Source organism: Balaenoptera borealis (assembly GCF_965194805.1).
Source record: "Balaenoptera borealis genome assembly, chromosome: 12".
In the NCBI taxonomy this organism is placed as follows: Eukaryota; Metazoa; Chordata; class Mammalia; order Artiodactyla; family Balaenopteridae; genus Balaenoptera; species Balaenoptera borealis.
In genome coordinates this window covers 48,037,270-48,064,960 of record NC_138869.1, presented here as the reverse complement: position 1 = coordinate 48,064,960, position 27,691 = coordinate 48,037,270, and the positions used below count along the sequence as shown (strand labels likewise).

Sequence of the window (27,691 nt, the reverse complement as noted above, 5' to 3'; positions counted from 1 at the left end):
TTGTTTATCCATTCATCAGTTAATGGACTTTTGGGTTGTTTCCACTTTTTGACTGTTGTGAATAATGCTATGAACATTCATATATAAATTTTTATTTGGACACATATTTTCATTTCTCTTGGGTATATACCTAGGAATGGAATTGCTGGGTCAAATGGTAACTTTATATTTAACTTTTTATGGAACTGCCAGACTTTTCCAAAGTGGCTACACCATTTTACATACCCAACAGCAATGTATGAGGGTTCTTACTTCACATTCTTGCTAACACTTATTGTCTTATTTTTATTCTAGTCATGAGAGTGGGTGTGAAGTATTATCACACTGTGGTTTTGATATGCTTTTCCCTGATGACTAATGAGGTTGATCATCTTTTCATGCGCTTATGGCCATTTGTAAATCTCCTTTGGAGAAATATCTATTCAGAGCCTTTATCTATTTTTGTATTAGGTTATTTGTCTTTTTATTATTGAGTTGTAAGCATTCTTTATATAGGGTAGATTTGCAAATATTTTCTCCCATTCTGTGGATTGCCTTTTTACTTTTTTTTTTGTTGGTTTTTTTAACATCTTTATTGGAGTATAATTGCTTTACAATGGTGTGTTAGCTTCTGCTGTATAACAAAGTGAATCAGCCATACGTATACATACATCCCCATATCTCCTCCCTCTTGCGTCTCCCTCCCTCCCACCTTCCCTATCCCACCCCTCTAGGTGGTCACAAAGCACCGAGCTGATCTCCCTGTGCTATGCGGCTGCTTCCCACTAGCTATCTATTTTACATTTGGTAGTGTATATATGTCCATGCCACTCTCTCACTTCGTCCCAGCTTACCCTTCCCTCTCCCTGTGTCCTCAAGTCCATTCTCTATGTCTGCGTCTTTATTCCTGTCCTGCCCCTAGGTTCTTCAGAACCATTTTTTTTCTTTTTTTAGATTCCATATATATGTGTTAGCATACGGTATTTGTTTTTCTCTTTCTGACTTACTTCACTCTGTATGACAGTCTCTAGGTCCATCCACCTCACTACAAATAACTCAATTTTGTTTCTTTCTATGGCTGAGTAATATTCCATTGTATATATGTGCCACATCTTCTTTATCCATTCATCTGTCGATGGACACTTAGTTTGCTTCCATGTCCTGGCGACTGTAAATAGTGTTGCAATGAACATTGTGGTACATGTCTCTTTTTGAATTATGGTTTTCTCAGGGTATATACCCAGTAGTGGGATTGCTGGGTCATATGGTAGTTCTATTTTTAGTTTTTTGAGGAACCTCCATACTGTTCTCCATAGTGGCTGTATCAATTTATATTCCCACCAACAGAGCAAGAAGGTTCCCTTTTCTCCACACCCTCTCCAGCATTTATTGTTTGTAGATTTTTTGATGATGGCCATTCTGACCGGTGTGAGATGATATCTCATTGTAGTTTTGATTTGCATTTCTCTAATGATTAGTGATGTTGAGCATCCTTTTATGTGTTTGTTGGGAATCTGTATTTGGAGAAATGTCTATTTAGGTCTTCTGCCCATTTTTGGATTGGGTTGTTTGTTTTTTTGATATTGAGCTGCATGAGCTGCTTGTATATTTTGGAGATTAATCCTTTGTCAGTTGCTTCATTTGCAAATATTTTCTCCCATTCTGTGGGTTGTTTTTTTGCTTTTTCGATAGTGTCTTTTGAAGCACAAAAGTTGTGTGTTTTTTATGCTAACACATATATATGTAATCTAAAAAAAAAATGGTTCTGAAGAACATAGGGGCAGGACAAGAATAAAGACGCAGATGATGAGAATGGACTTGAGGACACAGGGAGGAGGAAGGGTAAGCTGGGACGAAGTGAGAGAGTGGCATGGACATATATACACTACCAAATGTAAAATAGCTAGTGGGAAGCAGCCGCATAGCACAGGGAGATCAGCTCAGTGCTTTGTGACCACCTAGAGGGGTGAGATAGGGAGGGTGGGAGGGAGATGCAAGAGGGAGGAGATATGGGGATATATGTATATGTATAGCTGATTCACTTTGTTATATAGCAGAAATTAACACACCATTGTAAAGCAATTATACTCCAATAAAGATGTTAAAATAAATAAATAAATAAAATTAAAAGGCAAAGTTAACTTTAAAATATATCTTTATCATTCTTAATAAAGGGCTTTTACCCTTACAAGAAAAAAGTTGTGTTTTTTTTTTTTTTTTGATGAATTCCAATTGATCTTTTCTTTCATTGTTTGTGCTTTTGGTGTCATAACAAAGAATCCATTGCCTAATGCAAGGTCATGAAGATGTACACCTATGTTTTCTTTCAAGAGTTTACAATTTTGGCTTTTATATTTAGGTCTTTGATCTATTTTGATTTAATTTTTGTACATGGTGTGAGGTAGGAGATCCAGCTTCATCCTTTTATATGAGGCTATTTGGTTGTCTCAATATCATCTGTTGAAAAGACTATTCTTTCCTCATTGAATGGTCTTGGCACCCTTGTCAAAAATCAATTAACTATAGAAACACAGATTTATTTATGAACTCTCAATTCTATTCTATTGATCTGTATGTATAACCTTACGTCAGTACCACATTGACTTGGTTATTGTTCCTCTGTAGTGAGTTTTGAAATAGAAAAGTGTGAGTCTTCCAACTTTTTCTTCGTTTTCAAGATTGTCTGGCTATTCTGGGTTTCTTGAGTTTCCATATGAATTTTAGGATCAGCTTTTCAATTTCTACAAAGAAGCCAGTTGGGATTCTAATAGGAACTGCAGTAAATCTATAGATCAATTTGGGGAGTATTGCTAGCTTAACAATATTCAGTCTTCTGATCTATGAACATGGGATGTTTTTCCATTTTTGTAGATCTTCTGTAATTTCTTTCAACAACATTTTGTAGATTTCAGGATATAAGTTTTGCACTTGCTTTGTTAAATCTATTCCTAAGAGTTTATTCGTGGTGATGCTATTATAAATGAAGTCATTTTCTTAATTTCATTTTTGGATTGTTCGTTGCAAGTGTATAGAAATGCAATTGATTTTTATATATTGATTTCATATCCTGCAACCTCACTGAACTCATTAATTAGTTCTAATAGTTTTCTAAGGTTTCTTAGCATCTTCTATATACAAGATCATGGCATTCAGAAATAGAGATAGTTTTACTTCTTCGTTTCCAATCTCAATGCCTTTTATTTCACTTTCTTGCCTGATTTACATTTTAACAAATCCTTCTGGCTGCCTTGCTGAGAATACACCATACCAGGATCAATTGTGGAGCAAGAGTCCAGGTAAGAAAAGACTGTGCCTTGGACCAGGTGGGAGCAGAAGAAAAGTCACAAAGTACTCCAGGGTGTTTCTCTTTTGTTCTTCTCTCCTTTATTTCTTCTTTGTCTTACTGGCCATTTGGTGATTTTTTTGCCTCAACCAACTGCAAAGCCAGTACCAACTTTTAAAAAATCCTCGTGTGGTTAAAAAAAAAAAAAAAAAAAATTTCTACATGAAGGAAGCAGGCACCAGACGGGAGACTAAAGAAACCCATATCCTACAGGTCCCATTTCTGCAAGAACAGACCGTACAAGACTGACTGGACTGAAGGCCTATTTTTATGAGAAGAGAAAAGAGAAGTATCTGTCACCAGGTCTCAGAAATGCTGCAATCCTCAGCAACCAGCTAAAGATAACCCAGGCAAGGAAATCTGTGCCCAGACTTGGGGGCCCTCAGTGCTCTGGGTACACAGGATAATTCAGGCTTCTCCAGTGAGTGCGCATCCCACGCTATCAGATCCTTTGCCTTGGGGAAATTAGCTTAAACAGCCTTCCCCAGAAACTTACTTCTCTCTGTAGGTAGAAATACAGGAAAACTCCCCAGAAGTCCCCCTTACCCAGTCCCTCCAAGCGAGATACAATCTCTCCCTCCTGGTGAGCAGGACCCTAGTGTTCTATTGAATAACCTGAGCTGAGCCTTGGGTGAGATAAGGGAGGTACCTAGGGCACTCGTATGACTCTGGGAGTGAGGGCCTCCTTAAACTGTACATCCAAGGCCCTTCGCTTACCTCTCCCTAGTGCTAGCTCTGGTTCTAATCCCAGCTCTGCCACTGACAGGCCATGTAGACAAGGACAATCCCTTGTCTTCTCTGGGCCTCAGTTTATTCATCTGAGAAATCAAAGTGCTGGATTTAGATCAGTGTTTCCCCATAATGACCCCTGAACCCAAACTGATCCTTAATTTTCAGATTCACAAATCCTTTTCCAAAGTCCTCATTTCTTAAAATCTGTAAACCAATTTAAAAAACTGCCCTATGAGAACTTAATGTATGACTATAGAATGTAACAGATATGTTCTCCATATGACCCAATTAGAGAAACTGCTTCATCTTTCCTCCAGCCCTGTAGGGGCCTCCCCAGGAACTATTGTAACTTTGTTCCCCACCCTAACCAAAGGTAATTGGACCAGAAGCAGACCCCAGACCCAAGATGAACCAATCTATAGTCTGGATGGAGACAAGCAGATTATCCCTCTCAAAACTTGGGCATCATAGAGACTCTATAGCTAATAATGGTGTGCAGCCCTGTGGTCAAGTCAGACAAACAGGCTGGTGGTCATGGGGCCCACATGCAAGAATAGGAAGCTGCTGAAAAGAAGAAGGCAGAGAGAAGCAGCAGAATGAAAAAGTCCTGTGGCTCATGAGAGATGAGAAACTACTCGGCTTTTGAGAGATGGAGAGTGCCTTTGCTTCTTACTTTCCTGTATTGCTGCCAATGTGAAGCATGAACTATCCTTGCATTCTTGAGTGTGTCCTTACACAAACCACAGCCAAAGGAACTGTGAATATAGCAGAGGAAAGGACAGATTCTTCAACAAATATAATTAATTGCTATGCTTGGGAGAAAACAGATAGATTCTGCCTCATACTGTAAAGAAAAATTTCCAGAAGGAATTTTTAAAATGATGTTTAAAAAGAGAACTTTAAAAAATGTATATTCCTTCCTTCCTAAATAAGTTAGTTTTCTCTTCCTTTCCCTTCCCTCTTCTTTCCTCCCCATCCCTTTCCTCTACTTCTCTTGGGGATGGTAGTGGCCACAAAGGTAGCAGCAGAGGGGTCTGGGAGCCAAGGAGGTGACCAACGTGGTAGAGAAATTACTTACAGACAGAGAGATTGAGTACATAAATAACCATATTGAAGACAATGAAAGAAGGTTTTCTTGTTCACAGAGAAGGAAGTTACATACAAGGAAAGGGGAAAGGCTAAAAATAACCCTGACATATTGAAGGAATTGGAGGTACCAGTGCAAATTCATGGGCCTTTAAAACATAAATAGATAGATATAGAAATAGTTATAGTAGTATGTAGGGTACACACACACATGCACACGTTTACATGCATATATGTTCCACCTCTGTACATGAGAAGGACTACAATTGATGAACCCCAGAAGCAGTAAGCAACCAAATACCCAGATTTTAGTTTCCAAATATCATTCTCCACTCCAGAACTCCTTGGAGAAATAGCGAATTGCAAGGCTGAGGCAGGGAAATTACAAGATAAGCCTGGAACATTTTCTTGTGCCAGAAAGTAAAGAATTGCTCAAAAAATTATGGGGGCATAGCTAAAGTTCAAAGGGGCCAATTTTGGTTTTTTTAAATTTTTTTTTGAAGTATGGTTGATTTACAATGATTCAGGTGAACAGCAAAGTGATTCAGTTATATATATATATATATATATATATATATTCAGGTTCTTCTTCATTATAGATTTTTATAAGATATTGAATATAGTTCCCTGTGCTATACAGTAGGTTCTTGTTGCTTATCTATTTTATATATAGTAGTGTGTATCTATTAATCCCAAATTCCCAATTTATCCCTTCCTCCCCCACAGGAGCCAATTTTGATGAGGCTCTCCTGCTAGCCAAATCTGGAATTATTTGATATAAAAATAAATAATGATAATAATGGATTAAATCCATTGAATAAAATAGTATTCCATGGGCCTACACTGATATAAATAAATGATAGAAAAAAGACATCTCTTCCTTATAGTAGAATGACAACTAATAAACGTAGCAGGAGTGATGATAACAGAAAATGGCCATTTGGTAACCACTATAATGGTAGTTAATTTAGGCAAGAATCATCAATGTCTAATAAATCAAATGAATAGAGATTTAATGAAATGTAGGATATTGGCATAGTTTGAGAGTATCTTCCCATAACATACTTATCAATTACAAAAAGGGAAATAATGACTTAACGTGGAGAAACCAGGCAGACACTGAACTGACCAAGTGATCAAGATTAACATTACCAGCAGTAGAACTGGTCAACGTCACGAGCCTCCTGATGCGATGCAGTGAGAAGACAGCATCACTTCTGTATATTCCTTCCAAGAATGCATGTCTGAGTCCCGTCCTGAGGAAACATTGATGAAACCAGGCTGAGCTTTAGCCTACAGAATGAAAATCCTGTACTCCTTCAAACTATTAAGGTTGTGAAGACAGGGAGAGACTAAGGATCTGTTCCAGATTGAAAGAGGCTAAAGAGATGTGATTATTAAGTGCAAAGTGTGATCCTGGACCAAACAGGAAAGAGACCTTGTTGGGATAATTGGTGAAATCTGAACAGAATCTTTGGATTGGATGTCAGTGTTATACCAATGCTGATTTCTGATTTCCTGATTTGGAGGGTTGTATGCCAGTTATGTCGAAGAGTGTCCTTGGTTTGGGAAGATACACAGTGAAGATTTTGGGAGTTTGGGGCATCATGTTGTAAATATATAATTTATATATTTTTTATATTTTGTATTTTAAACAATACATAAGCAAATTTTATGTATTTTACTTATTTATTGATTATCATTGGTATCCCCAGAGAGAGATTCTGCAATTTTATCTCTCAGTCCTACTATTGATTTTTTTTCAATTTAACTAATATTTATAATTTCCTAGAATTCTTTCTTGCAACTTTTTCCATAACCATCTGTTCTTGTTTTACCAACAAAATATGCTCTCAATCCTTCCTTCAGTGCTGGACATTGCCAGTTGAGCATTCCCTGGGTGCCTCAACATCAGCCTGCTCAAAATCAACTCTCTATCTTTGTCCACAAGCTTATGGACCCTGCAGTCTTGTAGGCCACTGAAAGCAATAGCTTTTCTGAGTGGTATGGGGAGCCACTGAAGGGTTCTGAGCAGAGAAGTGACATGATAAAATTTGCCTTTCAAAAGGATCACCCTAGATCCATTGAGAATAGACTGTAGGGAGGCCATGGAAGAAACAGCCCAGGTAGAAGTACAGTGAAAAACTACCCTGGTTTGCCCCAGGGTTGGGGGATTTCCTGAGACAGGACTTTCAGCGCAAAAACAGAAAACCGAAAACTGGAAAAGTACCAAGCAAACTGGATATTCAAGTTAGGAGATTATTCCAGAAGGTGCAGGTGTGAAATAATTTTAGCATGAGCCAGGAGGAGGTGATTATCAGATGTCATATTCTGGATATGTAATGGGTATATAATATAGCAATAGAATGTATGAGATGTGTCACATGAGGAAAAGAGGATTCTCATGTCCTTGGAGTACTGGGGGGGGGACCTGAATTATTATTTACTGGGGGAGGAGGGGGACTGCCAGAGGAGACATTTAGAGGGGGGATGGGAATCAGGAGCTCAATTTTGGACTTGCTAAACATGAGGTGTCTATTTGACATCCAAAAGAAGATGTTAGATAGGCATTTTTTTTTCTAAGATTTTTTTTTTATGTGGACCATTTTTAAAGTCTTTATTGAATTTGTTACAATATTGCTTCTGTTTTATGTTTTCAATTTTTTGGCCCCGAGGCATGTGGGATCTTAGTTCCCCAACCAGGGATGGAACCTGCACCCCCTGCACTGGAAGGCGAAGTCGTAACTACTGGACTGCCAGGGAAGACCCTAGATAAGCATTTAAATAGAAGATCAGAGGAGAGAAGTTAGGGATGTAGATATTGTATATTGTATGTAGATGGCCTCTAAAAAGATAAAAGAAGTTCATGAAGAGCGTAGATTAAAGAGAAGAGGTTCAAGAACTGAGTCCTGGAGACAAGATTTGTTTCGGTAGAATGATGGGGGCAAAATCTTGATAAAGAGAGAATGGGAGATGACAAGTGTAGACAAGATTTTCAACAAGTTTACCTGCAAAGCGAGGAAGAAAGGCAGTAGCCAGAGGCAGAAGCAGAGGATTGTTTGTTGTTGTTGTTGTTGTTGTTTTGACAAATACTTTTTTTTGGCCACGCCACACGCATGTGGGATCTTAGTTCCCCCATCAGGGATTGAACCTGCACCCCCCGCATTGGAAGCATGGTGTCTTAACCACTGGACCACCAGGGAAGTCCCTGTTTGTTGTTTTTTAAGATATGAAAAATAAGAGCGTGTTTGCATGCTGCTGGGAGTGATACAGTGCTGGGGGCGCTGATGCAGAAGAGAGGAGAGAGAGTGGTGAAGCTACTTCTTAAGGTGGAGAGAGGGGATGGGATCTAGGGTTTAGGGGAAGAAGCTGGGTTTAGCTAAGAGTAGGGACAATTACTCCATATATAATATGAAGGAAGATAGAGTACATGGGCAACGGATCAGGTAATTGAGTAGATCGAGTGGTGGGAACTTATGAGAATTCTCATCTAAATCTTCTAATACTCAGGGAAGTCAAGGTAATCAGCTGAGGGTGAGGTTGGGGGAGGCCACACTGGAGGTCCAAAAAGAGAGGTAAAGATATAAAATCATTATCTAGGGGAGGAAGGGCGTGAGTGGAAGAGAGAAAAGAAGGATGATTACTGACCAGCACTCACTTGGGGTTTCAATATTCACATGGATTTAGAGGAGGCAGTCAGCACTTTCAGTTCCCTGAATTATATCTGGTGTGTTTTTTTTTTTTTTCCTGTTTGTTCATCTTGGTCCTTCTTAATTTTGCTGTTGCTTTTGCAGGAACGTCTGGTGGCTAGTTGTTGCCCATTCATACTTGAAATGAGGGGCTGGGTTAATTAATATAGGTGACTGAAGACACACTCTTCCAACAGTAAGCACCCTGCAGCGCTGACTTGACTAAATGGAAAAAGGTCCAGAAGCAGACACTTCTCTTGGTCAAGTTTCAGAACCAGGAATGAAGAGGTTTTGGTATGAAAAAATAAATGGTAAAAGCAGTCAAAGTTGTCACTTTCAAAGGAGAGAGTATCGGAAGGTCATCAGCAACCCCCGGGGCTAGAAGACAAAAACCAAGCCTTCAAAGTTCTAGAATTCCAGACCCTGCCAATTACCAATGCAAGAGGGTGGAATAAACACACCCTTCATTGTATCAATACTTATAATGTATTCCCACAAAATAAGGGAATAAATGGAGAAGGTTCTTGGACAGAGGTTTACCTTTTTTTTTCTTTCCTTGGCCCTGCCATGAGGCTTGTGGGGTCTCAGTTCCCTGACCAGGAACTGAACCCAGGCCACAGCAGTGAAAGCCTGGAATCCTAACCACTAGGCCACCAGGGAACTCCCATAAGGCTTACTTTTAATTACTCCTAGTTGCACACCTTTCCTTAGGTTTGAATGTCTTTACTTTGTGCATTTATTAGTTTTATAACCCTTTTTGTATAAACAAGGGCTTACTGTTTACCTCTCAGATCATCAAACTTCTAAACACTACAGCTTCTCCCCTTTCTTTTCCCACATGGCTTGAAGTATTGGAAAAATAGGTATGCTTACTTCCTTATTCATTTTTCACACCAAACCTCTTCCTTTTTCATATTATCAGAAGTATTTAGATTTAACTATAAATAACCAGTTTCATTGTTCATCATTGCTCCATACATAAATGTCTCTTTATTACAGAAGCTTGCCTCATTTTAATTTATTTTTCTTTGGGCTGAATTATATGGTATAATTTCTAAAGTTACACATTTTCTTCATCCTATCTCTAAAACACTTAGCTGATTTCTATTATTAATTTAAAAGAGGGTGTATATCCTGGCTGTTTAGTAGAATTCATAGAAATGCACACCCCAGGAACTAAATGTAACCGGCAATATCGAATTCCATGAGCTACACTCCATGGGAGCACTAATCTTAACTATAACCATAAATGTCCTAGCATGGAATACTTAACACTGAAGGCTAAACCCTAATCGTATCCCAACTCTAATCCTAGACTAAATAAAACAAAGCACTACAACTCACCCTAATCCCAATACCCTACCCTAACCTAAATCTCAACCTCAACCTTAATCCCAATGCTGTACTTTTATTTATTTATTTATTTTTAACATTTATATTAACATATTTCCATACATATTTCCATACAAATACAAATATAAGATTTTTAGAAATTTCATGTAATGTCTGAAACATTTATATTAACATATTTCCATGCAAATAACCCAATGAAAGTTTAGTATTAGTTGTTTTGTTTGTTTTTTTATACTGCAGGTTCTTATTAGGCATCAATTTTATACACATCAGTGTATACATGTCAATCCCAATCGCCCAATTCAGCACACCACCATCCCCACCCCACCGCAGTTTCCCCCCTTGGTGTCCATATGTCCATTCTCTACATCTGTGTCTCAACTTCTGCCCTGCAAACTGGCTCATCTGTACCATTTTTCTAGGTTCCACATACATGCATTAATATACGATATTTGTTTTTCTCTTTCTGACTTACTTCACTCTGTATGACAGTCTCTAGATCCATCCACGTCTCAACGAATGACTCAATTTCGTTCCTTTTTATGGCTGAGTAATATTCCATTGTATATATATACTACAACTTCTTTATCCATTCGTCTGTTGATGGGCATTTAGGTTGCTTCCATGACCTGGCTATTGTAAATAGTGCCGCAATGAACATTCGGGTGCATGTGTCTTTCTGAATTACGGTTTTTCTCTGGGTATATGCCCAGTAGTGGGATTGCTGGGTCATATGGTAATTCTATTTTTAGTTTTTTAAGGAACCTCCATATTGTTCTCCATAGTGGCTGTATCAATTTACATTCCCACCAACAGTGCAAGAGGGTTCCCTTTTCTCCACACCCTCTCCAGCATTTGTTGCTTGTAGATTTTCTGATGATGCCCATTCTAACAGGAGTGAGGTGATACCTCATTGTAGTTTTGATTTGCATTTCTCTAATAATTAGTGATGTTGAGCATCTTTTCATGTGCTTCGTGGCCGTCTGTATGTCTTCTTCGGAGAAATGTCTACTTAGGTCTTCTGACCATTTTTGGATTGGGGTGTTTGTTTCTTTAATATTGAGCTGAATGAGCTGTTTATATATTTTGGAGATTAATCCTTTGTCCGTTGATTCGTTTGCAAATATTCTCTCCCATTCTGAGGGTTGTCTTTTCATCTTGTTTATGGTTTCCTTTGCTGTGCAAAAGCTTTGAAGTTTCACTAGGTCCCACTTGTTTATTTTTGTTTTTATTTCCATTACTCTAGGAGGTGGATCAAAAAAGATCTTGCTGTGATTTATGTCAAAGAGTGTTCTTCCTATGTTTTCCTCTAAGAGTTTTATAGTGTCCAGTCTTATATTTAGGTCTCTAATCCATTTTGAGTTTATTTTTGTGTATGGTGTTAGGGAGTATTCTAATTTCATTCTTTTACATGTAGCTGTCCAGTTTTCCCAGCACCACTTATTGAAGAGACTGTCTTTTCTCCATTGTATATCTTTGCCTCCTTTGTCATAGATTAGTTGACCATAGGTGCGTGGGTTCATCTCTGGGCTTTCTATCTTGTTCCATTGATCTATGTTTCTGTTTTTGTGCCAGTACCATATTGTCTTGATTACTGTAGCTTTGTAGTATAGTCTGAAGTCAGGGAGTCTGATTCCTCCAGCTCCATTTTTTTGCCTCAAGACAGCTTTGGCTATTCGGGGTCTTTTGTGTCTCCATACAAATTTTAAGATGATTTGTTCTAGCTCCGTAAAAAATGCCATTGGTAATTTGATAGGGATTACATTGAATCTGTAGATTGCTTTGGGTAGTATACTCATTTTCACAATGTTGATTCTTCCAATCCAAGAACATGGTATATCTCTCCACCTGTTGGTATCATCTTTAATTTCTTTCATCAGTGTCTTATAGTTTTCTGCATACAGGTCTTTTGTCTCCCTAGGTAGGTTTATTCCTAGGTATTTTATTCTTTTTGTTGCAATGGTAAATGGGAGTGTTTCCATAATTTCTCTTTCAGATTTTTCATCATTAGTGTATAGGAATGCAAGAGATTTCTGTGCATTAATTTTGTATCCTGCAACTTTACCATATTCATTAATTAGCTCTAGCAGTTTTCTGGTGGCAGTTTTAGGATTCTCTATGTATAGTATCATGTCATCTGCTAACAGTGACAGTTTTACTTCTTCTTTTCCAATTTGTATTCCTTTTATTTCTTTTTCTTCTCTGATTGCCATGGCTAGGACTTCCAGAACTATGTTGAATAATAGTGGTGAGAGTGGACATCCTTGTCTCGTTCCTGATCTTAGAGGAAATGCTTTCAGTTTTTCACCATTGAGAATGATGTTTGCTGTGGGTTTGTCATATATGGCCTTTATTATGTTGAGGTAGGTTCCCTCTATGCCCACTTTCTGGAGAGTTTTTATCAGAAATGGGTGTTGAATTTTGTCAAAAGCTTTTTCTGCATCTATTGAGATGATCATATGGTTTTTATTCTTCAATTTGTTAATATGGTGTATCACATTGATTGATTTGCGTATATTGAAGAATCCTTGCATCCCTGGGATTAATCCCACTTGATCGTGGTGTATGATCCTTTTAATGTGTTGTTGGATTCTGTATGCTAGTATTTTGTTGAGGATTTTTGCATCTATATTCATCAGTGATATTGGTCTGTAATTTTCTTTTTTTGTAGTGTCTTTGTCTGGTTTTGGTATCAGGGTGATGGTGGCCTCATAGAATGAGTTTGGGAGTGTTCCTTCCTCTGCAATCTTTTGGAAGAGTTTGAGAAGGATGGGTGTTAGCTCTTCTCTAAATGTTTGATAGAATTCACCTGTGAAGCCATCTGGTCCTGGACTTTTGTTTGTTGGAAGATTTTTAATCACAGTTTCAATTTCATTACTTGTGATTGGTCTGTTCATATTTTCTGTTTCTTCCTGGTTCAGTCTTGGAAGGTTATACCTTTCTAAGAATTTGTCCATTTCTTCCAGGTTGTCCATTTTATTGGCATAAAGTTGCTTGTAGTAGTCTCTTAGGATGCTTTGTATTTCTGCGGTGTCTGTTGTAACTTCTCCTTTTTCATTTCTGATTTTATTGATTTGAGTCCTCTCCCTCTTTTTCTTGATGAGTCTGGCTAATGGCTTATCAATTTTGTTTATCTTCTCAAAGAACCAACTTTTAGTTTTATTGATCTTTGCTATTGTTTTCTTTGTTTCTATTTCATTTATTTCTGCTCTGATCTTTATGATTTCTTTCCTTCTGCTAACTTTGGGTTTTGTTTGTTCTTCTTTCTCTAGTTTCTTTAGGTGTAAGGTTAGATTGTTTACTTGAGATTTTTCTTGTTTCTTTAGGTAGGCTTGTATAGCTATAAACTTCCCTCTTAGAACTGCTTTTGCTGCATCCCATAGGTTTTGGGTCGTCGTGTTTTCATTGTCATTTGTCTCTAGGTATTTTTTTATTTCCTCTTTGATTTCTTCAGTGATCTCTTGGTTATTTAGTAACGTATTGTTTAGCCTCCATGTGTTTGTCTTTTTTACATTTTTTTCCCTGTAATTCATTTCTAATCTCATAGCGTTGTGGTCAGAAAAGATGCTTGATATGATTTCAATTTTCTTAAATTTACTGAGGCTTGATTTGTGACCCAAGATGTGATCTATCCTGGAGAATGTTCCGTGCGCACTTGAGAAGAACGTGTAATCTGCTGTTTTTGGATGGAATGTCCTATATATATCAATTAAATCTATCTGGTCTATTGTGTCATTTAAAGCTTCTGTTTCCTTATTTTCATTTTGGATGATCTGTCCATTGGTGTAAGTGAGGTGTTAAAGTCCCCCACTATTATTGTGTTACTGTCGATTTCCTCTTTTATAGTTGTTAGCAGTTGCCTTATGTATTGAGGTGCTCCTATGTTGGGTGCATATATATTTATAATTGTTATATCTTCTTCTTGGATTGATCCCTGGATCATTATGTAGTGTCCTTCCTTGTCTCTTGTAACATTCTTTATTTTAAAGTCTATTTTATCTTATATGAGTATAGCTACTCCAGCTTTCTTTTGATTTCCATTTGCATGGAATATCTTTTCCCATCCCCTCACTTTCAGTCTGTATGTGTCCCTAGGTCTAAAGTGGGTCTCTTGTAGGCAGCATATATATGGGTCTTGTTTTTGTATCCATTCAGCCAGTCTATGTCTTTTGGTTGGGGCATTTAATCCATTCACGTTTAAGGTAATTATCGATATGTATGTTCCTATGACCATTTTCTTAATTGTTTTGGGTTTGTTTTTGTAGGTCCTTTTCTTCTCTTGTGTTTCCCACTTAGAGAAGTTCCTTTAGCATTTGCTGTAGAGCTGGTTTGGTGGTGCTGAATTCTCTTAGCTTTTGCTTGTCTGTAAAGCTTTTGATTTCTCCATCAAATCTAAATGAGATCCTTGCCAGGTAGAGTAATCTTGGTTGTAGGTTCTTCCCTTTCATCACTTTAAGTATATCATGCCACTCCCTTCTGGCTTGCAGAGTTTCTGCTGAGAAATCAGCTGTTAACCTTATGGGAGTTCCCTTGTATGTTATTTGTCGTTTTTCCCTTGCTGCTTTCAATAATTTTTCTTTGTCTTTAATTTTTGCCACTTTGATTACTATGTGTCTCGGCCTGTTTCTCCTTGGGTTTATTCTGTATGGGACTCTCTGCGCTTCCTGGACTTGGGTGGCTATTTCCTTTCCCATGTTAGGGAAGTTTTCGACTATAATCTCTTCAAATATTTTCTCTGGTCCTTTCTCTCTCTCTTCTCCTTCTGGGACCCCTATAATGCGAATGTTGTTGCGTTTAATGTTGTCCCAGAGGTCTCTTAGGCTGTCTTCATTTCTTTTCATTCTTTTTTCTTTAGTCTGTTCCGCAGCAGTGAATTCCACCATTCTGTCTTCCAGGTCACTTATCCGTTCTTCTGCCTCAGTTATTCTGCTATTGATTCCTTCTAGTGTAGTTTTCATTTCAGTTATTGTATTGGTCATCTCTGTTTGTTTGTTCTTTAATTCTTCTAGGTCTTTGTTAATCATTTCTTGCATCTTCTCAATCTTTGCCTCCATTCTTATTCCGAGGTCCTGGATCATCTTCACTATCATTATTCTGAATTCTTTTTCTGGAAGGTTGCCTATCTCCACTTCATTTAGTTGTTTTTCTGGGGTTTTTTCTTGTTCCTTCATCTGGTACATAGCCCTCTGCCTTTTCATCTTCTCTATCTTTCTGTAACTGTGGTTTTTGGTCCACAGGCTGCAGGACTGTAGTTTTTCTTGCTTCTGCTGTCTGCCCTCTGGTGGTTGAGGCTATCTAAGAGGCTCGATGGGAGGCTCTGGTGGTGGGTAGAGCTGACTCCCAATGCTGTACTTTTAAAACAGGAGATTTTGGTACCTATGTAAAGTGGTTTATCAAAATAGTGAGTAGAGAAAGAATCTCCTTCCACTCTCCCCGTTGCCCACCCTGTTCCAGTCCCTGGCCTCCCACTGTCCCCTCACTTCCTTCAGGTCTTTACTCAGATGTCACCGTCCACAAAGCGTTTAGGACCAACTGCACAGTTAGGGAGAACAGTCCCCAAAGAGACCACCCTCACTTCTGACAACAACTGCAAGTTCAGGGGTCTCCCCCTAACCATCGTCAGGTTTGATAATTTGCTAAAAGGACTAATGGAACTCAGTGAAAGCTGACATAGTCATGGTTAAGGTTTATTACAGGAAAGGGATACAAATGAAATCAGCCAAGGGGACGGCACAGGGCAGAGCCCATGAGGGGTCCAAACAGACGCTCCCCGTTGTCTCTCTGTAGAGCCATGGATGATGCATGACATCCTCCCAGCCACAAAATATGACAATACACAGAGCACTGTTAACCAGGGAAGGTCACCCAAGCCTTGGGTATCCAGGTTATTTAGTGGATTTTCGTCACGTGCTGCTCATGTAGCTGACCTGCAGTCACCAGCCCCTCCCAGAGGGCGGCTAATAGCTTTAGTCTCCAGCTGACCTGGAGCTCAGAACTGACAAAGTGTGACCCAAAGTCCCCATCATAAATCACACTGTCAGACTGTCCAGTGGCCAAACCCCCCCCTGCCCCCAGGCAAACAAAGACACTCCTACAGGGGCCTAGAGACACCAACCAGGAGACGAGGAAAAGGCCAGACTCTCCCTTTGTTAATAAGCATTTAACAAAGAGGTTAATTAAGTGGTTAATTAATTAATTAAGAGGTTAATTAAGAGGTTAATTAAGAGGTTAATTCTTCACCACATACCTTCTCAGTGTGACCCTCCCAATTTGAACATGCAACTTCTGCCCCAAGAATCCACATCACCACTTATGACCATCAGGCATAAAATTCATTTTACTTGATTGGTTATCATCTCTCCTCTCCATTAGGAATGTAAGCTCCACGGGGGTGGGAATTTTGTCTGCTTTATTCACTGCGTGTTCACCGTATCACCTGCTTCTAGAACTGCACCATCCAATACTGAACCAACTAGCCACTTATGGTGAGTGAGCACCTGACTAGTAGCTAGCCCAAATTAAGTGTAAACTACACACTGAATTTTAAAGGCATCGTATAAAAAAAAGGATGTAAAGAATTCCCCTGATGCTTTATTATATTGGTTATAAGTTGAAATATATTGGGGACATATTGGGTTACATAAAATATATTATTGAAATTTATTTCAGCTGTTTCTATTTTGTAAGCTTATTTAATATGGATACTAGAAAATTTTAAATTACATATGTGGCTCCAATCTGAATCTCACTTTATATACATATATAAGTAAGTAAAATTTACTATTTTTATATATATATATACACATATGTATGTTTATACATCATCACAGAGCTAGAAGAGATGTCAGCAAACGTTTTCTGTAGAGCATCAAAAAGTAAATATTTTAGGCTTTGTGGGCTATATGGTCTGTTCAGCTCTGCCATGATAGCACAAAGGTAGCCATAGACAATATTTAAACAAAATACATGTGACTGTGTTCCAATAAAACTGCATTTATAAAAACAAGCAGCTGCATAACTTGGCCTGTGGGCCACAGTTTATGCACCCCTGATCTAGAACATTGTTTAGTCCATAGTAAATATTCAATAGATATTTGTTGGGCGAATGAATAGAAAGAAGGTTAAAGTGACAGCACAGTGAGCCAGGGAGCATGGTTAATGCCGAAGGTAATCAGTGGTCAGAAAATGTAGACAACTCAGAAAAGCTACCCCAGCTCCAGAGCTCCTCATAGGATTGGCCGCCGTGATCCTTGTTGTGGCTGCAACCTTTGTTGCAACTGCACTGCAATTCAAGTGTCAGCTCCACTCCTCACAGGAGTACATCTCCTCCCGTCCCTCTCCCACCGGTACTGATCCCCTAAGCACTCCCCCAAAAACTTCTGGCATGCAAATCTGCTTCTTAGAGCCTGAGTCCTAGGGAACCTGACCTGCAACAGCTGATACCAGGAGCGGTCTGAGAAAGCAGACTCTGGACATGGGACTTTGGAGCTGATTATCTGTCAGCTGACTGGCAGCGAGAACCCCATTGCTGGTTGTAAGTTAAGTATGCATAGCCTCTGGCAAGCTGTGGCAGTGCAAATGTCAAAACTGTCAGTGGTGGTGAACTGGGATGATATGTGGAGGAAGAGGATGCGCTGATGGGTGCAATGTATCAGGACTTTAGAGGGTGCATATAGTTATTACAGGGGCAGTGGAAATGAATGCTGCTGCTGGAGCCATTGAAGCATCAGAGAAAGACAATGCCAAGGGTGAACGCCAGAGGTCAGCATATAGAAATCTCATTTCCTGTATCCAGAGGGCAGAAAAGGCTGGAGGGCCAGTGTAGACAGGGAAAACAGTAAGCAGGACTTTGCTTCAACCTAGGCAAGGGATGGAGCTGGCTTGGCCCAGGATACCAGTGGCACGACTGGGAAGTGGTCAGATCTTGGCTGCATTTTGAAGATAAAAGCAACATAATTTGCTATGGTGTTTCCATTCATTTCCTATTGCTAGTGTAACAAATCACCACAAACGTAATGGCTTAAAACAACACAGATTTGTTCTCTCACAGTCCTGAAGTTTGGAAGTCTGAAAAGAGTCTTTGGGGGCTAAAATCAAGATGCTGTCAGGGCTGCTTCTTTCTGGAGGCGCTGGGGGGAGATTCTGTTCCCTTGCCTTTTCCATCTCCTAGAGGCTGCCTGGATTCCCTGGCTTGTGGCCCTTCCCTCCATCTTCAAAGCACATCACTCCAACTTCTGCTTCCATCCTCACATCTCCTTTCTCTGACTTTGACCCTCCTATCTTCCTTCTGATTATATTGTGACCACTTCAATAATCCAGGATAATCTCCCCATCTCAGAATCCTTACTGTAATCACATCGGCAAAGTCTCTTTTGCCGTGTAAGGTAACATGTTCACAAGTTCCAGGGATTAGGATGTGGATGTCTTCAGAGGGCCATTGTTAAGCCTACCACAGGGTAGGATGCAGGGGTGCTAGAAAGAGAAGAGTCAAGAATGACCTTAACAGTCTCCCAAGGTGATAGAAATAAAAACAAAAATAAACAATGGGATCTAATCAAACTTACAAGTGTTTGCATGGCAAACGAAACCATAAAAAAAAACAAAAAGACAACTTATGGAATGGGAGAAAATATTTGCAGATGATACGACAGACAAGGGCTTAATCTCCAAAATATACAAATAGGTCATACAACTCAACAACAAAAAAACAAAAACCCCACTGAAAAATGGGCAGACCTAAATATGTCTTCCAAAGAAGACATACAGATGGCCAGTAGGCACATGAAAAGATGCTCAACATCACTAATTATTAGAGAAATACAAATCAAGACTACAATGAGGTACCATCTCACACCAGTAAGAATGGCCATCATTAAATAGTCTACAAATAATAAATGCTGGAGAGGGTGTAGAGAAAAGGGAACCCTCCTACACTGTTGGTGGGAATGTAAGTTGGTGCAGCCACTATAGAAAACAGTGTAGAGGTTCCTCAGAAAACTAAAAATAGAATTACCATATGATCTAGCAGTCCCAGTCCTGGGCATATACCCAGGCAAAACTCTAATTCAAAAAGATACATGCACCCCTATGTTCATAGCAGCACTATTCACAATAGCCAAGTCATGGAAGCAACCTAAATGTCCATCAGCAGATGAATGAATAAAGAAGATGTGGTACATGGACTTCCGTGGTGGCGCAGTAGTTAAGAATCTGCCTGCCAATGCCGGGGACACAGGTTTGATCCCTGGTCCAGGAAGATCCCACATGCCATGGAGCAACTAAGCCCGTGCGCCACAACTACTGAACCTGTGCTCTAGAGCCTGCGAGCCACAACTACTGAGCCCACGTGCTGTAACTACGGAAGCCCGTGCACCTAGAGCCTGTGCTCTGCAACAAGAGAAGCCACCACAATGAGAAGCCCCCGCACTGCAAAGAAGAGTAGTCCCCACTCGCTGCAACTAGAGAAAGTCTGTGCACAGCAACAAAAACCCAATGCAACCAAAAAAAAAAAAAAACAAGAAGAAGATGTGGTACCTATATACAATAGAATACTACTCAGCCATAAAAAAGAATGAAATAATGCCATTTGCAGCAACATGGATGCAACTAGAGATTACCATACTAAGTTAAGTAAGTCAGAAAGAGAAAGACAAATACCACATATCACTTATATGCAGAATCTAAAATATGGCACAAATGAACCTATCTACAAAACAGAAACAGACTCACAGACAGAGAACAGACTCGTGGTTGCCAAGGGGGAGAGAAGGACTGGGAGTGTGGGATTAGCAGATGTAAACTATTATATATAGGATGGATAAACAACAAGGTCCTACTGTATAGCACAGAGAACTATATTCAATATCCTGTGATAAACCATAATGGAAAAGAATATAAAAAAAAGAATGTCTGTATGTGCATAACTGAGTCACTTTGCTGTACAGCAGAGATTGGCACAACATTGTAAATCAACTATACTTCAATAAAAGAAATAAAAATAAAAAATAAAAAAAGAATGACCTCAATGTTTGGAGGCTGGAGCATCTAGAAGGATGGGTGGCCATGACCTGAGATCAGGAAGACGCAGGCTCAGAGATTCAGGCAGTTCTTCTTTGGGAGCTAAGTCCTTCCACCTCTCCCCCCAGAGGCTTCCCTGTGTTAAAAGATACTTTTCAGAAGGTAAAACCATGACTCTCATTACAGAAGTAAAAACGAACGCATGGGGCTTCCCTGGTGGCGCAGTGGTTGAGAATCTGCCTGCTAATGCAGGGGACACGGGTTCGAGCCCTGGTCTGGGAAGATCCCACATGCCGCGGAGCAACTGGGCCCGTGAGCCACAACTACTGAGCCTGCGCGTCTGGAGCCTGTGCTCCGCAACAGGAGAGGCCACGATAGTGAGAGGCCCGCGCACCGCGATGAAGAGTGGCCCCCGCTTGCCACAACTAGAGAAAGCCCTCGCACAGAAACGAAGACCCAACACAGCCATAAATAAATAAGTAAAAATTAAAAAAAAAAAAAAAAAAAAAAATACAGGACCATATGATATTTAAAAAAAAAAAAAAAAAAAAAAAACGAACGCATGTTGAGGAATTTATTTTACTCATATGATCTGAGAAAACCAGGCAGATGTTATAACTGATTCCAAGGAAAGCTCAAAACAGCACAAATTTATATGGTAAAGAAATGTTGAGATGAATTGCAAATGCGGACAAAAATGAACAGGGCTAGAACCTGAAGACCCAGAAAGGTATGTTGCAGATGGTGCATAGTTATCTACTGAAACACGGAATTTTTTCTACACCTGATTCTCCTGTCAGAGTACTCAACATGTAAGTCTCAGGCAGGGGCAGGAGCAGAATGAACAGAATGAGAAGGTGGGTTTGACATCTGCTAGCAAGATCCAACAAAAGACAACAGGAAGAAAAACAAAAATGACACATGTCAACACAAACATTTTGCATTGGATTCATTATAATACTTTTTGACTGGTTAGTCTTTCTTTGTAGAGAAGTTGTTATAGACTAATGCTTGTGTCTCCCCAAATTCGTATGTTGAAGATCTAACCCCAATGTGATGGTATTTGGAGGTGATTCAGTTTAGATGAGGTCATGAGGATGGAACCCCATTGATAGGATTAGTGTCCCTATAAGAAGAGGTAGGGAGACCAGAGCTCTCCTTCTCTCTCTCCCCCACACTATGTGAGGACACAGGGAGAAGGTGGACATTTGCAACCTAGGAGGTGGCTTTCACCAAAGAACCAAATCAGCAGATGCCTTGATCTTGGACTTTCAGCCTCCAGAACCGTGAGAAATCAATTCCTGTGGTTTCAGCCACCTAGTCCATGGTATTCCATTATGGCAGCCCAGCTGACTAATACAGAAGATGTTGATTTTTTTTTGGTCCAGTCACTGTGTAATCAGCCACCCGGTAACATTTTACATTCCACTCAAATGCAATTAGACCAGACTGAATGAAAACAAGTGTCATTCACCCACTTTCCTAGTCATTATTGCTTTGGAACCAAGAAAGTATTCCTTTTGTGCAGCTGCTCCTGAGTGCACATGAGCCCTTCTTCGCTGTCGGTGACTAAACTGGAGGTACAATTATTTCTATAAATAAGTAATAAATTTAGTGGTATCCTCTCTTATATGTTCTTTTTTTCCCCATCCCTTCTTCTAGTCCAATTAACACGCATGAGAGACAGGGAGGGAGAGAAGGAGTGAACACTTTGCTATACAGTGACATTGGCAGAGCAAGAGGACACACTCTGGGACCAGATAGAAAATCTTAGACAGTCACCCATACTCTTGTCAAAAGAAGAATGTGTTGGGAGGAAAAAATTTCCCTCTACCAGCTTAAGTTCAGTGGTTGGGGGCCTGTGAATTAACTAACAACAGACAGATTAACAGGAGAGAAGACAAAGTTTATTTACCAGGGAGGCTTCAGATGAATTGGCTCCCTGGACATCCAAAGATAAAGGTTTATAAACCCACTTAACGAGAAGAAAGGAGGGAGAAAGGGCTTCTGTGGAAGAATAAATTGAAGGTAGGACAGTTTCAGATAAAGTTTGTTTAAGCAATTACTCATCCCTGTGATGGTGGTTAGTCTCCTTTCTGGCTGTAAACCTGCCAGAGAGGATTTATACCAACTGTATTTTCCAGGAGGTCCTGCTTAAATCTACAAAAGAAGTTGAGATCAGGTTTTTTTCTGTGACTGCTGTTTGTTCAGATGTTTTTAGCTCAGCAACTGACAAAGGATTAATCTGCAAAACATACAAGCAGCTCATGCAGCTCAATATCAAAAAAACAAACAACCCAATCCAAAAATGGGCAGAAGACCTAAATAGACATTTCTCCAAAGAAGATATACAGATTGCCAACAAACACATGAAAGGATGCTCAACATCACTAATCATTAGAGAAATGCAAATCAAAACTACAATGTGGTATCACCTCCCACCACTCAGAATGGCCATCATCAAAAAATCTACAGACAATAAACGCTGGAGAGGGTGTGGAGAAAAGGGAACCCTCTTGCACTGTTGGTGGGAATGTAAATTGATACAGCCACTATGGAGAACAGTATGGAAGTTCCTCAGAAAACTAAAACTAGAACTACCATACGACCCAGCAATCCCACTACTGGGCATATATCCTGAGAAAACCATAAGTCAAAAAGAGACATGTACCACAATGTACATTGCAACACTATTTACAATTGCCAGGACGTAGAAGCAACCTAAGTATCCATCGACAGAGGAGTGGATAAAGATGTGGCTCACATATACAATGGAATATTACTCAGCCATAAAAAGGAACAAAACTGAGTTATTTGTAGTGAGGTGGATGGAACTAGAGTCTGTCATACAGAGTGAAGTAAGTCAGAAAGAGAAAAACAAATACCGTATGCTAACACATATATATGGAAATTTTGAAAGAAAATGGTTATGAAGAACCTAGGGGCAGGATGGGAATAAAGACTCAGACCTAGTAGAGAATGGACTTCAGGACATGGGGAGGTGGAAGGGTAAGCTGGGACGAAGTGAGAGAGTGGCATGGATATATACACACTACCAAATGTAAAATAGATAGCTAGTGGGAAGCAGCCGCATAGCACAGGGAGATCAGCTCGGTGCTTTGTGACCACCTAAAGGGGTGGGATAGGGAGGGTGGGAGGGAGGGAGACATAAGAGGGAAGAGATATGGGGATATATGTATATGTATAGCTGATTCACTTTGTTATAAAGCAGAAACTAACACACCATTGTAAAGCAATTATACCCCAATAAAAAAATTATAGATAATATAAATAAATATTAAAATATATAAATAAAATAAATAAATAATAAAAATAAAATAAAAGATTATTTTAAAAGAATCTTCATGCCGCTGAGGTGAATTTTGAATCCCTACAGGTGCAAAACCATGCGGGATCTTAGTTCCCCAACCAGGGTTTGAACCCATGCCCCCTGCAGTGGAAGTACGGAGTCCTAACCACTGGACCGCCAGGGAACTCCCAAGAGGGTTTCTTGAAGGAAAGGGCTGTTCTTCCTCCCGCCTCAAGTCTGATAGGGGGGCTTCAAGAGAGCATGGCTTGAATTCCCTGGAGCTGACTGGGGTGTAAGTGAAGCGGGCCACTAAGGTCTGCTGTGAGCCCCACTGGCAGGGCAGATAGAGAGAGGTCACAGAGTTGACCTGAGGTTGTGCCACCTTGATCAGGGGATGTGGTGCACCCTCAGGTGGTGTCTCCAATGCTGAGCAGCCCACAAGAGGAAGAGCCAGCATCTGGGCATCTGACTGCCCCCCAGAAGGCACCACCAACACTTTTTCTGCCCCTGAATCTCTCCTCCCTCTCCTCCCTTCACCCTAAATGAGGCTGGAGTGACATCGTGAACCAGTGAAGGGTAAAGAGGGCTGAGAATAGGGAGAGGGAATAGTGAGGAAGCCAGCCACACCTCCCTTCCTCACCGAGTTTCCAAGCTGAGCCAGGGCAGCCTGCTGGGACCCCACCAGCTCACCTCCCCTGCTGCCCAGTTTGCCCTTCAAGTGTTCTGACCCTTCCAGACTCTTAAGTTCAGAAGTAGGGCAGGAGAAGAGATAAAGGTGGAAGCTGGATTGTCTCTAATGACCCAACCTCAGAAGTCATAAAGTATCCTTTCTAGTCACCTGGATTCTAGGAGATGGCACAGAGACTGCTTTCTCTCAAACTGGAGGAATGTCACATTCACAGTATAAGGAATTCATATAGGACGGGAGATACTGGACTAGCCATCTTTGGAAAATACATCCAATCTGTCCCATGAATAAGCAAACACATCACAGAGTGGTGGACCCAGTAAATGAACTCAAGTTTTGTTAGTACCTTTTGTTCAAAGAGGAAGGAATATATGTCAACATTCTAGAAAGTTTCTCCTGCAACTTGGAGAAGATAAAAGCTTTGTTGATAAAGAGGGTTGATTGACAGTTATGAGGATAATTCACTTATCTGTGTAATCTGCCTCTTTAACAAAAATGCGGGCTCTGTGAGGAGATCTAGATAGATAGGTAGATACACAGGTAGATAAATTCTCCAGTGCTTAACCCAGAGCCCAGTACATAGTAGCTGTGCAAAAAATTCTTGTAGAATAAATAAATGAAATGACGAAATGCAGTGCCTGGACTTCGGAGATGAAGTGTCACTTGATGAGGTGCTGCCACCTTCTGGTCACTGGGGACCTTGCCAGCCATTTCCAACGTTCCATCTCCCCATCTGCCTTTGGAAGGATGCACCCGTCTCTTGCCATCACCTTTCTAAGTTTACAGGGCGCTTTCCTGATGGCTGATTGGTTTGGGTTTTAACAACAACCCTGACTCCTATATTGATTCCCATTTGACCAGTAAGAACCGTGAAGACCAGAGGAGTTATTTACCAGAATTCTCTCTCCCTGATCTCTACATGCTCACCCTGAGCCCCGCTCAACCCTCCACGGCCTGGTGTGGCTTCCTCCACTGCACTGTGGCTGTTCTGGCCAAAGTCTTCAAGGGCACCCTCATGGAATCCAGCAACCCCTTCCCCTCCATATCTCACTCTGTACAGCACTGTACACTGTCAATCTCTTCCCTCCTCTAAGTACGTCCTTCCCTCAGCATCTTCCATAACTAACTTCTCCCCAGATTTTCCCCTGCCTCCCTGGCTGCTGCTTCTCCTCTGCTACCTCTCTACAGTCCACCTTCCCCAGGGCTGTCCTGAGCCCGCTTCTCCTCACAGACTCCTGGGAGAGCACCTCCCTCAAAGCCTCGATTCCCGCCTGCACACAAGTGGGCCACCAGGTCTCTGTCACCAGCCCAGTCTTCTCTCCCAGCTCCAGATCCGTTCATCCAGCCCCTGAAGACGGGCTCTCCTAGGGAATGGCATCCCCACCCACTCACGTCCCCAAGACAGAAGGCTGGGGACCAGCCCTGAGTGCTCCTTCTCCTCACAGCAGAGTCCACTGAATAGTTGTCAGTCTGCTCCCTCAAACCATGCACCAGGCACTCAGGCATCTTTTAGCTCTTTTAGGTCTTGTCTAGTCTACCCCCTCGGCATCCCTCCGACCAGCCCCTCCTCCCCTCCTCTCTGCCACCACTAACATCTTCATCATTCAGAACGTGGGCCACTATGACCGGCCCTCATCACCAGCCTCCTGTGACCCAAACTGCCTCTGGTTAAAACCCTTCAGGATGAGGCCTAAACTCCTTGCCTGGCATCCACAGATTAGCCCTGCCTGCCACCCAAGACCAACCTCCATCCTCTGCCCATCCACCCTGCCCTCAAGTCACACCATGCACACCTCTGTGCCTCTGCCCATTCTCTTCCCTCTGCCTGGAATACTTTTCTTTCATCTGCCTATATCTAAAGCATCCCATACCCACTGTACAGACAGGGAAATTGAGGCTCAGAGCACTAACACAACTTGTCCAAGGTTGTAGAGCTGGGATGTGGTGGAGCTGAGGAACCAAAGGAGGACGGTCTGAAACCTGCTCCTTTCACTCCAAAGCATCCAGGCTCTGCTGCAAGCCTCAGTTTCCCCAAGTGTAAAATGCGAGGAAGGAAAGACTCTGGGCTGTTCCTGCTCTGACTTCTTCCCTAACCAGGATTTCTTGATTCGGGGATGCTCTGAAGCTCTCTGGTGGTGACCTGGGGGTACTAAGCACAGCTGCCTAGGATCCCCTAGCCAGCCACTCAGTAGAGAGTGCTTGGGCCAAGCTCTGAGCTGGCTGGGCGATGTTACAAGTGGACAGACATGGTCTCCTGCCCTCCCTCCCTCAACTGCTCCAGTTTCCATTCTCTATTAGTTTTCTGTAGCCGTGTAGCAAAATACCACAAACTTAGTGGCTTAAACAATACCCATTTGTTAGCCTAGTTTTGTAGGTCAGAAGTCTGGCACAGCAGGGCTGGCTTCTCTGCTCAGGGAATCCTAAGGCTGAAACTAGTCCTCATCTGGAAATCAAACTTCTGTTCCAAGCTCATTCAGGTTGGTGACAGAATTCAAATTAAAAAGTTCTGCTGTGTGAAAGACAATGTCAAGAGAATCAGAAGATGAGGCACAGACTGGGAGAATATATTTGCAAAAGGCATATCAGATAAAGGACTGTTATCCAAAATATACAAAGAACTCTTAAAACTCAACAATAAGAAAACAAACAACCCAATTTTAAAAATGAGTCAAAGACCTTGACAGACATCTCATCAAAGAAGATACACAGATGGCAAATAAGCATATGAAAAGATGCTCCACATCATATATCATCAGGAAAATGCAAATTAAAACAACGAGATATCCCTACATGCCTACAGAAATGGCCAAAGTCCAGAACACTGACAACACCAAATGTTGGCAAGGAGTGGAGCAACAGGAACTCTCATTCATTGATGGTGGGAAGGTAAAACTGGTACAGCCACTTTGGAAGACAGTTTGGCTGTATCTTACAAAACTAAACATACTCTACCATTCCATCCACCAAGCATACTCCTTGGTATTTACCCAAAGGAGTTGAAAACAGACGTCTACACAAAAACCTACACACAGATGTTTATTGCAAATTTATTCATAATTGCCAAAACTTGGAAGCAACCAAGACATTCTTCAGTAGGTAAATCAATAAACTGTGGTACATCCAGACAATGGAATATTATTAAGCCCTGAAAAATCATGAAAGAACCTTAAATGCATATTACTAAGTGAAAGAAGGCAATCCAAAAAGGCTATGTACTATACGATTCTAACTATATGACATTTTTTGAAAGACAAAACTATGGAAACAGTAAAAATATCAGTGGTTGCCAGGGGTTAGAGGGGAGGGAGGGATGAATAGGCAGAGCACAGAGGACTTTTAGGGCAGTGAAACCACGCTGAATGATTCCATAATGATGGATACATGTCATTATACATTTGTCCAAATCCACGGAATGTACACCACCAAAAATGAACTCTAATGTAAACTATGCACTTTGAGTGACAATGATGTGTCAGTGTAGGTTCACTGATGGT

General features: G+C 40.7%; 1 protein-coding gene across 3 annotated transcripts in view; it reads right to left on the bottom strand.

Moving 5' to 3' along the window:
* The window catches only part of CCR8 (C-C motif chemokine receptor 8), a 157,024-nt gene that overhangs the window by 110,395 nt on the left and 18,938 nt on the right, over positions 1-27,691 (bottom strand). For 2 of the 3 annotated variants that reach the window (XM_082348657.1, XM_082348660.1), the window contains exon 1: positions 6,293-10,234. The gene's annotated coding sequence lies outside the window, so the exon portion shown is untranslated. Of the gene's footprint in view, positions 1-6,292; positions 10,235-27,691 lie in introns of those variants that run through there. The other variant, XM_082348658.1, reaches the window with a different exon arrangement.